This window comes from Gymnoscopelus braueri, assembly GCF_963280865.1.
Source record: "Gymnoscopelus braueri genome assembly, chromosome: 24".
Taxonomy (NCBI): Eukaryota; Metazoa; Chordata; class Actinopteri; order Myctophiformes; family Myctophidae; genus Gymnoscopelus; species Gymnoscopelus braueri.
The window spans coordinates 3454330-3466773 of NC_137626.1; the positions used below are offsets into that span (position 1 = coordinate 3454330).

The 12444-nt window shown below is 38.2% G+C and overlaps 1 protein-coding gene across 5 annotated transcripts in view; it reads left to right on the forward strand.

The window, feature by feature from the left end:
- LOC308080329 (NLR family CARD domain-containing protein 3-like) overlaps positions 1 to 12444 on the forward strand; it is a 56662-nt gene that overhangs the window by 13475 nt on the left and 30743 nt on the right. For 4 of the 5 annotated variants that reach the window (XM_080422142.1, XM_080422144.1, XM_080422143.1 and 1 more), the window contains 2 exons: positions 588 to 641; positions 5394 to 5523. The gene's annotated coding sequence lies outside the window, so the exon portion shown is untranslated. Of the gene's footprint in view, positions 1 to 587; positions 642 to 5393; positions 5524 to 7296; positions 7378 to 12444 lie in introns of those variants that run through there. The other variant, XM_080422146.1, reaches the window with a different exon arrangement.

Genomic DNA, 12444 nt, shown 5'->3' on the forward strand with positions numbered 1-12444 from the left:
TACATTGGACATAAAAAAGACAATACAAATGTAATACTAGTCGTTAAGCTATTTTTTATAATTAGCTACTTTTTATAATTAAAGCAGGTCATGTTTGCGTGTTTGGAATTGTAACAGCTGAAATCAATAATATATCAGTATTCCGATATTAACCTGCGGACCACATTAAGAGAAGGTGGGGGCCGCATGTGGCCCCCACCTTCTCTGTATGAGCTGTCAATACTATTACCAGATACACAGACCTAGGGCTACCAGTGGACTCCTAATGTGCCATAGTGTCAGTGCCAATTGGATAGACATTTTAAATGATAGTATTGCTACATTAATTAAATCAGTGTCCTACATATTGTGAAGAAAACCTGGCTGTATACAGGCATCAATGCAGCATGGTTTCATGCCATGTATGGTCTGGAGTCACCTAGTCTTATACTTGGACTGTATAATTGTCATTATATAATAATGACAGTGATTCAGGGAATGAAATAGATTGGATATGTGCACACTCATCACTAGATCACTTCTAACAACTGTGTCTGCACTTATGGGTCAAAATATATATAATAGTGATTTATTTTCTTTGTTTTCAGTGATGGACAGATAGAAACACCAGGTGACAGATGTTACTGAAGGTCATTCCATTGGTGAGTCATGCATGACGTCACAGAGCTGTTTGACAGATACACATTTACTTCATTAAGTGAACAAAACAACCTTCTTTATATTAACAACAATCCATGTGTCTAACTGTACCTATAAAGCAATGTCCAACATCTTTTTCTAATTGAGTCTTTGTTAGTTGATGTGGTTAATGTGCACCATCTAGTGGACTCATTGTACAACTACACCACCTGATGTGTGATTTCTCTGCTGTAGTTTTAAACTGATTCATCATCTCAGAAGTGGACTGACCACTAGGTGAAGAACATGTTAATACAGACTGGATGTAGTAAATAAAGCACTTATTCCCAGTAGGATATAGAGTATAAATTATTCTAAGTTATTAAGTTAATTTGTTAAATTGTTAAACCGTTCTGTCCTTCATGACAGCAGTGGATATAATAACTTCAATCAAACAAGATCATCTGCATTCACCTACAGTCACTGTATATGTGTAATAGTGTTTTATTATAGTTCATTCACCTACAGTCACTGTATATGTGTAATAGTGTTTTATTATAGTCCATTCACCTACAGTCACTGTATATGTATAATAGTGTTTTATTATAGTTCATTCACCTACAGTCACTGTATATGTGTAATAGTGTTTTATTATAGTTCATTCACCTACAGTCACTGTATATGTGTAATAGTGTTTTATTATAGTTCATTCACCTACAGTCACTGTATATGTGTAATAGTGTTTTATTATAGTTGTATTAAATGCAGTTCTAAAGTTTAGCTTTAGAACTGCCTTATGTGCCACTTGTGATAATACAGTATGTGACCTGTAGAGAAGATTATGACACATTATCCAGATATGTATCCATTTACTTTACATGTCTGCATATTGCTGTGGCAAATATAATAACAAAGACTGGATGGAGTCATCTGGAGGAAGTGATTCTTACAGGTCTTTGATGGAGATGTATTGATGTACACTCTATTATTGTAAATAATTACAATAATACAGTGCAGAGAGAACCATATATGGCTTCAAAGAGACTAGGATAACAGGGGCCTGTTTCACGAAACCTAGATAGCAGATTAACCCGGTATTTATCAACTATCCTGCATGGATTAATTTATTTTGGTTTAGCTATGAATTGTTTTCATAAAAGCCGAGTTATCTAACCAGATTAACTTAGACAGTTATCCTGGATATGTTTATCCATGACTCGGTTTCATGAAAGCATTGCTACATTAGTTACCATGGAGATTTAGCTGGTCCAAAGCAGGCTAACAGCCAGGTTTAACTAATCCTATTGACTTTACTGTTTATTAAGCAGTTAATCTGATCACAAATCAATGGGCTTTTCCACACTTATTCAATTCTTATGTGTTTATGTTGCTTGCGTAGTTTATGACTACTTAAGCCCTATATACTTCATTATACATCTAATAACAAATATATAGGCTGCACAACCTCATCATGACAGCTTGTGAGCTTGTAGATCGGCTATTTTCACTATTAAAAAAAACATTTTGAAGAATAAAAAAAATGCTATTAAACATTGTGGCATTATAATACTAATTATTTGTGAAGTCGGACTATGATAGACCATAGTTTATGGGTGATCTATTTTGCTAGGCCCATTTGTGGAATATATAACTGCACGCACAGGAATATGAATATCTATCAATGAGTCCATTGATACCAGTGAGATTTGTTTTTCCGCTGCCGAGTTGTAGATTAGCTCGAGTAGATTATTTTCTGGACTGGATTCTTTATTGATCTATCCTGACGAGTTATTAGATTACTTTTTACAGTAAGTACAATATCGTAGAGCATCACAGAGATTCACTTGAATTAAATTTTGTAGGCTACTGTGCATGTCGGAGTGATCTATTCAAATAGATTTATACAAAACTAGGCTGATCTTCAGAGCTTGATCATTAAGTCCTTTTATTTTTCAAGTCATGCAATTCAATATAATATAGGAAACATAATAGTTTAATCTGAACCACTTAAACCCTCAATAAGTCAAACACACCACTGTACTACGTTCTTTTTTTCACTTTTAGGCCTACACCTACAGCCAATCTAGTCGATCTACAAGCTTCCGTCGCAACGCGACACATGTAGGCTTGTAGATCGGCTAATTTTGGTGGATGTTCCCCCAGAATAGGTTTGCTAGGGTTCAAGTGGTTAAGGAGAATCAAATAGGCCTACATCCCGTTTATTTTGTATGTGTTGTAAACATGAATACTTTACTAAATGTTACTGTTACTGGTTGTTATATAACATATTAATATTATTATGCTTACAGTATTGAGAATTATTTTATATTATTATTTATTTTATTATGAAGTTTAAGTGAAGAGCAGTGGTTACATGTTAGCCTGGGATCCAGCCTGCTTCACTACGTTTGGCAGATTCTTTTTTTCTCACTTCGCTTCTCAGTCTGGAAAGCCTCCTATCTCCAAGGGAGGCGGGACTGGATTTGTCTTACACCCAGGATGATTTAATTCTGCTTTTGTGAAACGGGCCCCAGGTCAACAATGAACCTAACATCTGTCTAAATAACATACTATCCTAATCACATTCTGTACATTTGTGGTACAAAAAATAATAATCTAAAAAAAACTATAGAAGGAGTGACCAAGATATGTCTACAAAGTAACCTTGGTCAATCACTAGCATCCATCGAAAGAAAAGGTGTCAAGAAGGAGTATAGGGAGAGTGAACTGCAACGGGAGCAAGGATGGAGAGGTTCTGACCTGGCCTCCATGCCTTCGGCCTCGCAGAGCCAAAAATAGCCGGTTTATTGTGTAAAAAAAAACAAAAAAATCCAATTACCCGAATTATCCCCAGTATCGCTATAACGATAGAAAGCTATAAATGAAAAAAGAAATAACACTCATCTTTTAATTATTATCATTATAAAAAACAAAGTTGTCCTTTAAGCTGATCTACCACACAAGCGGACTTGAGTCCAAATTGACCCTTTTTCCTACGATTTCATTTGCCAGTGTCTCCCCTTGGGGACTCCACACGCTCTAACACCTTCTCCCCCGCGCAGCAGGGATATCATTTTCTTTTAGATATCAATTAGCACTTCAATCCCACTCAGACCTCACAGGTAGGCTATGCTTCATTTAGTTTAGGCCTACAGGCAGAAAAATGTAATCTAATATAGGCTATAACTGGGAACGTTTTTACGGGAGGAAAATATTCCCAGAAACCTGGCCAGTGGCTATACCCACGTCATTAAATACCAGCATTTCAGTCGCTTTTACGCTGTAAAAAAATATTCACTGGTAGCGACAGAGTAAACAATGTTTCCTTACATAGATTAACATTTCAAAGTTACATTAATGCCTGCTGTCTGCAGCCAGCATCTGTCTCAATGTGCACAGACACATATCTCATTGAAGAGCATAAACAGCTGATCTACACATTCAAAATGTGTTTGTCAAGGTCTGCTCCGCAACCTTTGGAGTTTGACAATGTTCGTCAATTTGGACATTTATTTCCCTGGTTTAGGTTTTAGTTTTGTTTGCCTGATTTACTTTTACTTCTGTAACTGTGTTTAGTATGTTCAACCTCTGTGTGCAGGTCTGAGTTCTGTTAATTCCACAGGTGTTTGTTGAGCATCTTATTTTGTAGTAATGTTTGGTTTTATCTGTTACCGGTGTTGTCTCATCCCACTGATTATTGGTTCTTGTTCACCTGTGTTCTGTTAGTCTCGTCCAATCCTGTGTTGATTGTACTTTGAGTTCACCTGTGTTAGTGCTGCGTCTACTTTATAAACTCCCCTGTGTAATTAGTTCCATGTCTGCCTGCTCGTCTAGCCCCTTTCGGGACCCTGTTTACCTTTTTGTATTTGGGAAGGCGGTATCCAGGGTCCCTTGTTGGTTAGAACACGCTCTCTCGTAACGGCGGCTACCACTGTCTGGTCTCGGCCTTACATCTCGTCGCTTAGAAGTTGCAGAGATTTCTCAAAGGTACCAACAAGAGCAATACTAACACGCGAACAAGCGGCATCAAAAAGCGGGGATCGGCGATGCCGTTTAACATTTTTAATAATTTAGTAAACCTTAAGCTCATTTCTCACACTCTGCTCCTGCAGCTCCACTGCCCATGTCCCGCCCCCCCGCGGTGACTGACAAGCTGCGCGTCCTACGTTACTGCCTCTGATTGGCGAGCTCCTACATGCTTGCATGACAATCACAACGCGGGGAGGCGGGACATGGGAAGTGGAGCTGCAGGAGCAGAGTGTGAGAAATGAGCTTAAGGTTTACTAAATTATTAAAAATGTTAAACGGCATCGCCGATCCCCGCTTTTTGATGCCGCTTGTTCGCATGTTAGTATTGCTCTTGTTGGTACCTTTGAGAAATCTCTGCAACTTCTAAGCGACGAGCTGTAAGGCCGAGACCAGACAGTGGTAGCCGCCGGTACGAGAGAGCGTGTTCTAACCAACAAGGGACCCTGGATACCGCCTTCCCAAATACAAAAAAGGTAAACAGGGTCCCGAAAGGGGCTACCTGCTCGTCCTGCACTTGGGTTCTACTTCACACTCATATCCTGGCAGTGTTGTGCATACAGTGTTGTGAGCTTGTAGATCAGCTATTTTCCATGCATTGTGACATCGTCATAATATGACGATTCACAAAGTATAAATCAAGCTGAAGACACATTAAACTGTGTGTGTGTGTGTGTGTGTGTGTGTGTGTGTGTGTGTGTGTGTGTGTGTGTGTGTGTGTGTGTGTGTGTGTGCTTCCTCCCAAACAGAGGTTGTCAACAGGTCCTGACCTACTGATTGGCTGGATGTTTCGTCAATAGTCACTTCCAGACCCGCCCACAGTACTGTCTCCACATATCACATGTGTCATGTGCTTTGTGCTCATGAATATGTAAGCAGGTATGTCTCACACCCACACTGTGTTAATGTCACACTGGCTTAAAGAGTGTTCTAAGAGTGTTTTAATGTAGGCTACATTAAATCATACACTTATTTATACATCATACAATCATACGTTAGCTCCATTATGGAGCGAATGGAGAGGGAGAGAATCTCCTTGTATGACATCACTTCATTGTGTTCATGAATACATTGATTCCTGATGGCTTTGAACTCATCAACATTCACACCTTTGTATTTGTCTGAAGCAGACAGGGGTCATCAGACTTGTCCATGTCTTTTTTTAAACATAAAAATAATGAAACATTTACTTTTATTCATTATAATGTTCTTATTGTGTTCAGATAATGTGTGATGAAAGCACTGACTGTACTGATAAGAGCCAATTAGTCTCATGTTTCCTTCTGAATAGAGAGAGCCCACAGATTTAATCAATGCAGATATATTATTTAAAAAAAAAATGTTGCATCACAAACCGGCATGGTGATGACCCCTGAAGAGGTGTTTAGTCTCTCTTCTTATTCTATTGGTTTTTATTCTACTTTAACAGTTTATTTTGGGAGTTCTAGTAAAGTATTAAATGAAATAAACGTATATAGATATTTTTTTTCGCGATACTGTATCGATACTCCAGGCCGTTATATCGCGGGGAAAAAAAAGAGAAAAGGATACAGATACAGGCTTTATGAAAAAACATTAGAAAAACCTGTCACTGATCTGCAGCTACTCAATATGTAGTGTATATATATACAATATGTAGTTGTGATATATGTATATATGGCAATATGGCAATATGTATCGTATCGCAATATATTGCAATATGTATCGTATCGCAATATATCTTGATATCGCAATATATCGCATTATATTGCAATAATATCGTAATATATGGCAATATTTATCGTATCGTAATATATCGTAATATAATCGTATCTTGACCCAAATATCGTGATACGTATCGTATCGTGAGATTCTTGCCAATACCCATCCCTACTCTGCTGTGTTAACATTATGGATAACCCATTCAAGTGACAAATTAAATGTGAAACACAAACTATTGAGAAAACAAGAAGATATGCTGATAAAGACACTCTATACATTTGGAAACATAATTTTATTCAACTCTATATCGTCTCCAGTTCATGTAGGATCATTTTAAAAGTAGGCTAACTCTCATATTAATCTCATAGAGAATGCATTGACAGCTGCAGTACATCGTTCTAAGGGACCTTGCGTGGGTGCACTGTCTCAAATGTGGGTGTGAAATTTGTAGTTTCTGTGTGTCTCTATACCTCATTGGCCTCTCAGGGTCATCACGGCCGCCATATTTTGTGGGGAAAGCCGCGCCTCCTAATGATGTATGTCTATTAAAGCAGGCCGTCTCTCCAGTATTAAAATCATCGTAACTCGCAGAATTCTCAACCAATTTTCACGTGGTTTGATTTGTTATAAATGTCAGACATGTAGTACAATATGATACAGGATAAGTGGTTAAATACAAAATGTGGGTTTTCATACCAGAACAATCTTACAAAGTAACAGTAATAGTTATAAAACAGAAGAAATTAGTTTAGTCTCAGGGACTTATATTCTATACAACTCAGATATTCTATATAACCTGCAGTTATAGCAGACCTTACATACTCTAGTATGGAGGTGGTGTTGACGTGTGGCCCAGTGGCCAATAAGGCGTTTACTTATGGCTATGGTGCATTCCCACATAGACATAAAAAGGTCACATTGGATTCTGGGCCTGTATGTCCCCGCGGGCGCCATATTGTGGAGGGGAGCTCATAAGAGGCAGATAAGCAGCAGCTTGGAACTTGGCAGAACTCCACTGAGAGAAGAGACATGGTTAGTCTGTGTGCAGCTTGGGATTGGTTCAGAACAAAGTGTTTGTGTTATTGTCTTTAGTTGTGTCTCAATTTTACTAATTGTGCTTGCTTCACCACATCGCCACACAACACACAAATTACAGAGTGGCAACACGGCAAAAGTTGTGCAAAAACATTATCTTCCAGGGATTTTAGTTATTTTATTTTATTTATTTATTTGATGTATTAACCATTATGTTATAGGCTACTACTCTGCGACTTTGATGTTATAATTGCTTTCAACTGTCTTGGAGTGTTATTTGTTAACTGTACTGTATGCTTTCAGTGCCATTAGAATATGGAACAGAGACTGTCAATGATGGTAAATTACTGTCTTTCAAATGTGATGGATATGGACGTTTTTTGGTCCAAAAATGTAACAATAATTACCACAATTAAATAAATAAAATTGACAATGATATAAACAAAAATACATAATAATTTAATAGTAGAGAGAAGACCGCCTGCTTCAATAGACATACATGCATTAGAAGGCTCGGCTCCTCCTTCCCAATATGGCGGCCATGGTGACACATCGCTCCAATGAACTGCAGCGGCCAATGAGTTATCTGCGTTTTTATATCTGTGCATTCCCATATCGGATCCAATGAGCTGTATCACAATATGGCCGCCATCGCACACACTACATCTCCCAGAATGCCTCACCACTCTCACAGGTGTAGATGCTTAAGAGAACATATGACTAGAAGGAGCTTGACAAACACAGCATTCAGGAAAGGACATTGATGAACAAGAGCAGCTCAAATGTATGTAGAACACACTCCTAACCACTTACTGTAAACCCCTATACTTAGTTAACTGCAGTCCCCCATGGATCTACTACCAAATATCTTTGCTGAAAATAGCTGATCTACAAGCTCATAACACATTCCAATGTGACTCGCTGAGAGATTGTAGATTGTGTTTTTGGCAGAATGTTGGTCTATTATAACATTACCAGAATAGGGATGCTGGGGTTAATGTGGTTAAAATGGGAACAAAACTGTCTTTATGTGTTGAACACCAGTTGCTCCATGTGGGTTTGGGAGTCAGACTCATTAGTGTGAAGTCCTGAAAAAAGTTCAGTCAAATCTAATCAATCTAATATTCTTTTAATCATCCACACTTACATCAAGCTGATCTGCTATGGGAATGTAGCAGCTGTCTACCACACACGCACGCACGCACGCACGCACGCACGCACGCACGCACGCACGCGCGCGCGCGCACGCACGCACGCACGCACGCACGCACGCACGCACGCACGCACGCACGCACGCACAGACAGACAGACAGACAGACAGACAGACAGACAGACAGACAGACAGATTGTGTGTGGCTCAAAACTCCTGTTTGTGGGCATTGTTGGACTAAATGTGTGAAACTACTGTAAGACTCAGGCTTCAGTTTCAGTACTATAGAGTTTATTTTCGTCATTTATCCAAAGCACAAATTACACCATTGCTGATGGTCAGTCTTTCCCACACAACAGTTCAAATGCAACATTGAAGCTACCAGAAAGCCTATCTTGGGTGAGCGTCACAAAACCTAACATCCGGATTTGATTGGCCAACAAATGTTGCATAAAATGTCACAAACTTGACATAGGGCTCGTTTAGTAGCATTATGGAGTTTATTTAAACCATTGTATATAGAGCTCGTTGTGAGCTTGTAGATCATCTTTTTTGGTTTGCTTATTGTTACGGTCTCAAACTTTTACTGAAGTAATTTAGATTTGAGGACTTCTGAGTATTTTGGATGTGTATCACTTTCACCCCACGACAAAAACACATTTTGTACTTTTAACTTCATTACATTTCTAGGAAGGGAAAAAGTGCATTATGAATTAAACACTTAAGCCCTGTTTCAAATAATAAAAATAGAAGACATGTTGTGAGCTTGTAGATCGGCTGAAGTACAAGTTTTACCTCACTTTCATAAAAGCTTAAATGTGAATTAATAGCAGCATATTTTATTATCTCTTTTTAAATATGAATAAGAACTTTAATATCAACTTAACTGTTCCAGCCTGGGGGCTGGGTGGTTGGTGCAGTGCTAAAATCTATTGATTGATTTATTGATGTAGTTTATTTAGAAAGACATGAGAATAGTACATGACAGTACATAACAGTACATGGAAGTACAAATTCACAATACAAGGTCTACTAAACTGGAAACCCTCATTAAGCATTACGCTTGTTTAAGATGAGAACCCCATGCACACAAATCATGATGAAATATAAGAGGCAGGCAGATATACACACTACTATACAGAATGTCATACAATCAGCTTTCAGGTTACTGGTATGACGAGAGGAAAATAATATATATACATATACAAAAGAGGAAAATGAAGGAGGGGGGGGGGGGTAGGGGGGGGGTAGGTTAAGACTTTTCGAATTGCAGCCTCCTGAAGGTGTATCTTTAGGGCAGTTTTGAAAGTGAGTAGGGTTTTACACTCCTTTACTCCTTTTGGTAGGGCATTCCACATTCCACAAACCTATTCCACTATAGGCACTGGCCTATAAAAGTTTCAAACTGAAGTGTTTACTCAAAGACATTCCTGGTTATGTAGGAATGCAGGTACCAAAGGCACTCAAGTCTAATTGTGATGGACACAAAATAATAGCTACAACATGTGGCAAGTAACTAAGTACATGTATTCAGACATGTACTTAATTAGACCAGTTTGGGTCTATTTCGGACTAAATTACATAGTTCGGACTAAATAACATATAGGCTCATTTTCCTACTTATATTGATCTCAAATAACTGGCCATGTGGTCTATTTGCAGAATTGCCCCTGTTGTCCAGTTTCCCCATCAGTCCCCAGCAGCCCTCATAGCATAGAGCAGAGTCCATAAGCTACTTACTCTATTTGTTGCTGTCAAAAGTGATTAGTTTTTCATGAATCTGTTACTAGTTGTCAGTACACACACATCCATGCCTTTGGTTGTCCCACACTGCTAAACAGATGTTATGCTGTTATGTTTATTGCCAAGTAGAGTGTGTACAGTATGTTCTGTAATAAATCATAAACCACTCAGTCATGTAAAACAATACAGTTGCAATCGCACTACGACACACTATGGATGTAGAACATCCATGACTGTTGCAACATACATCCCATGTTCATAACAAGCTTTAAAAGATGAATGTATTCTCTGTGTCTTGACTGTGTTTGACTCCACTGTTTTATCCACAACACATGTAGAATATACAGTATAGATACCAGTAAAGTTTACCAGTTTCTATTCTTCTGTGTTTAAAAGTGTTTAAAATCCTTTTTGAAACTGTTCTTTGCCTTTCATGACAGCAGTTGATAATTACTTTAATCAATACGGATCGTCTGGCGTCACCTACTCTTATACTTGTGATTCAGTGAATTAAATAGATTGGATATGAGCACACTCATCACAAAATCACTTCTAACAACTGTGTCTGGACTTTCAGTGATGGACAGATAGAAACAGTTATCCATATATAATATATATATATATAGTGCTGGGAGACTTGAATCAGTGCTATCTGGACACTGTGTTGCCTGGATTTGAACAATATGTTAAGGATGCGACGAGGAAAAATAACATTCTGGACAAGTGTTATGTGAACATTCCACATGCATATGTTGCCACGGTTGGGCCGCCTATATTGACCTCTGATCACAACGTTGTGTGCATGACCCCAATTTATAAGTCAAAACTGAAGAGAGGAAAGCTGGAGAAGAAAGTAGTTAGGACATGGACAAATGAAAGCAAGGAACAACTGAAAGCATGCCTGGACTGTACAGATTGGGACACTTTTAGAGATGGTTCATTGGACGAAATAACCACAGTTACAAATGATTACATTAATTTTTGTGTACAGCTGGTTGTTCCTACAAAAGAAATTAAAATCTATCCGAACAATAAATCTTATGTGACCAAGGACATAAAGAATGTTATAAATGAAAGGAAAACAGCCTTCATAAACAAAGATTTCGGTGCCCTTAAGTTGACAGAAAAAAAGCTAAAAACTAAAATGAGGCAGGCAAAATTGGCACATAGACAGCATCTAGAGGATGCGTTTAAAGCCAATAATCACAAAAAGGCGTGGGATACTATGAAATCCATGACAGGAATGTCATCCCCAACCAAACCTATTGTGACAGACAATGAACTTGGCTTTGCCAATGACCTAAATACTTTCTATGCCAGATTCGAATCATTAGGTGATTCCTCTAAGTGCACTGAAATACTGAAGGCTGTAACACCTGCCCCCTCAGACAGAATTATCATCACTGAAGAGGATGTCAGGAGAGTGTTTCGGTGTACTAACACAAGGAAAGCTAATGGGCCGGATGAGTGCAGTGCTTTTCTCCTCAAAAACTTTGCATCTGAGTTGGCTCCTGTGTGGCAACCAATATTTCAAACCTCTGTAGATACACACATAATTCCTCTGTGTTGGAAAACCTCGCACATAAAACCACTACCCAAAATCCGATGTCCAAAAGAACATAAGGATTATAGACCCATATAGTCCATGAGCCAGAGCCCCAAAATGTAGCAGATATTGAATATTCCCTCGTTAAAAACCTTTGAATCCAACATCTTAACAAAATGAAATAAGTATGTTGACTCTGGCTTTGTCCAATGTTGATTCTGGAAAGTTATGCAAATTTGGGCATATTTTCCTATGCCTAATTTGCATATTTAAATATACAATTTCAGAAAACTTGTAATACGATAAATCATTGTCTTCATGTAAGTAATCAACTCAGGAAGTTTCATTATGATAACTCTTTTTTAAATTTTGTCATTTTTTCACCTGTCATGTACGTATGGGGAAAATAACAAAATGTGTGATAACCATGAAAAAGCTGCTCCTGTGGAAAGGTTATCATATATTTATTTACTCCTATTGACCCTATGAACAATTTAATATAGGTTTGGTTTTGCCCACTCTTTCGATAATTTTTGCTCAATTTTGGGGCTCTGGCTCATGGACTAATAGCTCTCACTTCAGTGACCATGAAATCACTGGAAAGAATACTGTTGCAACATCTTGT